General features: G+C 40.9%; 1 pseudogene across 1 annotated transcript; it reads left to right on the top strand.

Annotated features, from left to right (window-relative positions):
* The first annotated feature begins 852 nt into the window (after positions 1–852).
* LOC306649533 (la-related protein 1B-like) lies at positions 853–2,054 on the top strand (annotated as a pseudogene). The gene has a single exon. The product of its transcript is annotated as a la-related protein 1B-like (transcript).
* The last annotated feature ends 3,671 nt before the right edge of the window (positions 2,055–5,725 follow it).

Raw genomic sequence — 5,725 nt, 5'->3', positions numbered from 1 at the left:
TAAGTCAGCAAAGGGAGGAACTACCCTAATAGAAAAGTCAATCAAAGGAGAAACCAAGTGAAGTTTAAAACCAAAAATAAGCCAAAATAGGAATACAAATCATACCGCAATAATTATCCTGAATGTTAATGGTCTAAACTCATCGATCAAAAGACAAAGACTGGCAGACTGGATTAAAAAGCAAGACCCAACAATATGCTGCCTTCAAGAGACTCATCTCATAGAAAAACACATCCATAGACTAAAGGTGAAAGGACGGGAAAAAACATACCACGCACACAGTCTCAGTAAAAAAAGGGGGTTTCCATCCTTATGTCAAATTTAGTGGACTTCAAGTCAAATTTAAATTTAGTCAGAAGGGATGAAGGAGGATAATTCATACTGCTTAAGGGAACCATAAATCAGGAAGACATAACGACCGTAAATATTTATGCCCCAAACAATGGGTGCATCCATGTACATCAAACAAATCCTTATCAATTCCAGGATCAAATAGACCACAACGCAATAATGCTGAGTGACTTTAACACGCTGCTGTCAGAATGCATGAGAAAATGCTTTCCCCTCCAGAGTCCTATCAATAGAGTATGTCAGCTAACTTTGGATTTTTGCCAATGGAGAGAAAGAAAATAGTCTTTCATCCGCAGTTTTAATTTACGTTTCTCTTTTTAATGAGTGAAATTAACTATCTTGTTGTTTATTAATAGCAAATTTTATTTCCTTTTTCTATGTTTCGAAAAGGTTATAATTTTTACATGTTTGGAAGGCTAGCTCTTTGTGATATGAGCTGTAATATCTCCTTTAGTTGTCTTTTTTAAAAAAATTGTTTATGAGTCAGCCATTCGCGGGGAGATGGCAGCAGAGCTCAGTTCCCCCAAAATTATAAAAGCAGGAAAACTCAAGACAGGAAACCCAATAAGGCCAGTGATTTCAGTGATACAGCAAACTGGCCAACACCAGGAGAGTTAGTGAGCACTGGATTTCAGAGTATCATCAGCCAAGGAAATAAGAAGCCACAAATTAGAAAATAAAAAGAAGAGAAGGTTGAAAAGAGGAGTAACAGTGAGAGCAAAGAAAACTGGGACACAAAATTAGACTGTCCTATAGAAAACGTCAGTGAGGATGAGGCCAGGCCAGCAGAAAACAAAAGAGAGCTCATAAACACACGTGGGTACCACTGCATTTGGATGATGTAACCAGAGAGGCAGGAGAGACCTGGATCACGGAACAGCTCTCGTGTCAACCTGAAGCAAAGAAGTCATCCCTTAATGAGAGGAGAAACACTTGGAGACGAGACAGAGAAAAAGAGATGATGAAGTGTCCAGTGTGAGGAGTGAGGGGGGTAATATCCACGGTTCCTTCAGAGGCCGAGGAAGAGGACGAGGCAGAGAAAACCCTCCAGTGAACTTTGATTATTGCATGGTTACTTAGAACATGGTGAAAGGACGGATCCACCATTTCAAACAGAAATTAACACCAGTAGGATGTATTACCATGAAGATGGTATGGGTGTGCAGGTGTATCCTGGGGAGGAAGCATTGCTTAAAGAGTATATTCAGCGTCAAGTTGAATATTACTTCAGTATAGAAATTTGGAACGTGGCTTCTTTCTTTGGAGAAAGGTGGATGAGCAAGGTTTCTTGCCTGTTTCCCTGATTGCTGGATTTCACCGTGATCCGGCGCTCACCATAAACTTTAACCTCACGTTAGAGGCCCTGAAGAACAGCACAGAAGTGGAAGTTGTGGATGAGAAAATGAGGACAAAGAATCAGAAAGATGGCAAATCCCGGGCCCTCCTCCCAGAAGTGTGCCACACACTGTCTGCTCGATCGTCTGGAGTTCGTGGCAGGCCAAGCCTTTTGTCACATAGAGTCGGGGTGCTACTGATGCCCTGATGGAATGTGCAGTGGAACAGGTGACTCACTGAAATGCATTGTAACTACTGGAGCAAACCGTGCTGCATAGATGGAAGCCACCAGACTGCCTTCTGGGTGACAGTGTCCACTGCCGACCCTGGGCAGCACAACAGTGGAGACCGCCACCTCTGCCACCATGGGAGACAGAGCCAGGGACTGCCGCTGGCCTTCCAGAGCTGCCCGCTCTCTTCTGTGTGACTAGACTTAGGCCACGTGGCTACTTTTATTTGTGGGGGAAGCTAATTATTATGGTTGTGGAAATACTGCAGGTTCTGTCTTTTGTTTCCAGGCAGATGTACTTGTGTCCAGGTCAATAAAGCAGAGAGAGAGGACTGCGTGGCATTTCCCAGCCTGCCAGGCCTTGGCTCCTGATCTGCCCCTCGCCATGGTGAACATCGCGTGCCTCACGTGTTACCATGTTTCACATGGACGGTAAGATTCAGTAATGTGGACTTTTAAGGGGTAAGAAATTGAAGAAATAAAGAAGGGAAGTTTTTCTCATTATTCTTCAAAATGTATTTTTGATACATCAGTGTAAGTCCTGCCCATGAGAAAAGCATTAATGATGGACAGTTTCATAGACACTTTTATCTCACTTCTCTGTCAGCCCTGTGCTTCCTCACCCAGCAAGCAACTCGGGCAACTGTTTAAAAGCTGAAGAAATGTGACATTGTTTGTTTGCTTGTTTTTTTTTAAAGATATAATGGCTGGTTATAAAAGTTAGATTTATTTATTGTGTAAACTGGGGTCCAACATGACATTTTTAACCAGCTTATAGAACATTCATTGGTAAGTTGGATGATATAGAAAATACTTTTTCCACAGGATAGTTAATTTAGGTCAATCAAGTTGGTGATGCCTGTCCATTAACCATTTATGCATTATTAATAAAATTATAAGAATAAAATTAAAAAGTTTGTGTATGATGCTTCTTTCCACAAAAAAAATGTTTTTTATGTAAAAAAGAGCAGGTTCCTCATCTTCCTCACTTGGGTAAACAAAGCAGAAACTTAAAAAAAAAGGTTAATTAAATAAATGGAGAGACATTTTATGTCATGAATAGGTAGACTCAATACTGTCAAGATGAAAATTCTTGAAATTGATCAGTAAACTCAACATAATCCTCATCAAAATTCCAGCAGGATTTTTTATTGTAGAAACTGATAAGATGATTGTACAGTGGAATTGCAAAGAGTCTACTAGAGTAGTTAACCAAGTTTTTTTTTTTTTTTTTTTTTTTTTTTTTAAAGAAACAAGGTAGGAGGTAGGGTTGTGGCTCTGTGGTAGAGCCCTTGACTAGCACATGTGAAGCACTGGGTTCAATCCTTAGCACCCCGTAAAAATAAGTAAATAAAATAAAGGTATTGTGTCCATCTACAACTAAAAAAATTAATAAAAAAACAAGGTAGGAAACGTACACTACCAACTTCAAGGCTTATTGTAAACTATAGTAATCAAGAGAGTTTGGTGTTGACACAAGAATAGGTATGCAGATAATGAAACAATTAACAATGCAGAAACCCTTACATTTTGTCAGTTGATCATCTATGTATCCATCTTTCTTCCTTCCTTCCTTTCTTTTTGGTTCAGTACTGGGGATTGATCCCAGGGGCATTCTATCACTTTACCACTGAGCTACATCCCCAACCCCCCTTTTTTTTTGTGGTGCTGGGGATTGAACCCAGAGCCTTGTGCTTGCGAAGCGAGCACTCTACCGACTGAGCTATCTCCCCAGCCCCTCACCCCTTTTTTATTTTGACATGGGGTCTTGCTAAATTGCCCAGGCTGGCCTCAAACTTGAGATCCTTCTGCCTCAGCCTCCCACATAGCTGGGATTACAGGTGTGCCACCATGCCCAGTTGTCACTTGCTTTTGACAAAGAAGAAAAGGCAATCAGTGGAGAATTTTCAACAAATGATCCTGAGATAACTGTATAGTGGCACGTCAAAACAAAAACAAAAACCCCACTAAAACAAATCCTTCTTAGATATACCACCAAAAGCATGACCCGTTGAAAGAGAAAAGGTAATCATGAACTTTATAAAAGTTTAAAAGTTTTGTACCTCAAAAGATACCACAAATAAGAAAAAGAAGCTACAGCCTAAGAGAAAGTATTTTCAAACCATAACTCTAATAAAGGTATTATATCCAGAATATGTGAAGAACCTGACAACTCAATAGTATGAATACAACCCCTTTTGAATCTTTTTGGGCAAAAGTTCTGAATAGGTATTTCACTAAAGAAGATATAAGAATGGCTGGTGAACATAGAAAAAGATATCAACTTCATTGAATATTAGGGAAATACAAATGAAAACAATGACTTTACTGATACATAACAAATATTGATGTGACTATGGGGAATCTAGAACCTTCACACATTGTTGATGACAATGTACAATGGCACTCTCAGGAAAACTTTGGCAGTGTCCTAAAAAGTTAAACATAAATTTATCTTACAACCCAGCAATTCCAGTCCCCGGAGCGAATCTATCTAAAAGAAATGAAAACATGGCCACACAAAGACATGCCTAAAGGTTCACAGCAGCATTATTCGTAATAGCCCTGGATGATAAACAATATAAATATAGGTCAACTGATGAATGGAAAAAGTGTTCTCAAAATGTGTCAACATAAATATTGACATATGTTAGTATGTTGTATCCATATAATGAAATAGTCAACAACATAGAGGAAGAAATTACTGACACATGGTAGGTACTTCATGGTGGACCTCAAAAACATATGCTAAGTGAAAGAAGCCAAGTACAAAAGACTACATACTGAATGATTTCATGTCTGAAATATCAAAAAAGGGGGGAGAGGGTAAGTTTATACAGAATGTTTATTAGTGATTTCCTAGGGTTCAAAGTAGAAGCAAATGGGAAGGAATATTTTTAGGTGATAGAAATGTTCTTGTGGAGACAGCACAATTTTCTCAAGGTACTAAACATTATCGTATACTTAAAATTGATCACTTTTACCCTGTAAATTATTTATCAACAAAGCTATTTTATTTTTTAAATGTCAGCTTGTCAAGGAGGGGCGTCTACTGGGGTAGAGGGGTCTAAGGCTTCTTCATCGATTTTCCCACACCAAGGGCTAGCCCACCAACTCTCCTAATTTGTGGATGTGGGTTCTTAGATTTATAGTCTTCAAATGCATTTAGAGTCAAGGATGTCTGGGGTAATGGAAAAAACAGCAAAATTATTCACAACTATACACAAAGTCTTTGGAAAAAAAAAAATTGGGGGTTCCCGTGACAAAGGAAGCCTCCCACGTAGTCTCTCGATACCTAGGTGTCGCGTTGTTTGTTTTAGGCTAGAAGAAACAATAAGGGCCAGGGGTTTTCAAAGTGGTGGAAAGGAGGACAACGGGGCTACGGCGATGTGAGAGGCCAGCAGGAAGAGTGGTGGGCAGAGGCCAGATCACGTGGGCTTCCCCGGCTCCCTTTAGAGGGCAGTGAAACACCGGAGGGCAGACGCCAGTGGCCCCGCTGACCTGAGTTCAAATCCCGACGGCGCCACTTCTCGCTCAGTGGCTTTGAATCACTTAGCCGTCTCGGTCCTTCATCTAGACGCTGGGGAGTAGTACTCACAGGACTCTGCGCATTAAATGCGCTAAAACATGTAACGATTTCCTAGTAAGTACATAGGTTCGTGCTCCGCGAGTATCAGCAGAAGCGGGACGGCGGTGCCTGCCCGGAGCTCGCGTTGCCCCCAGTGTGTACTAAGCGCCGCGTCGCTATGGTAACGGCCGCTTACTTCCGGAAGGAGTACGGCGCGCGGCGAGGGTCAACCCGCCGCAGCA

The sequence above is a fragment of the Sciurus vulgaris genome, assembly GCF_902686455.1.
Source record: "Sciurus vulgaris genome assembly, chromosome: 18".
In the NCBI taxonomy this organism is placed as follows: domain Eukaryota; kingdom Metazoa; phylum Chordata; class Mammalia; order Rodentia; family Sciuridae; genus Sciurus; species Sciurus vulgaris.
The sequence above is the reverse complement of the archived record's forward strand: the minus strand, read 5'-3'. Positions and strand labels throughout refer to the sequence as shown.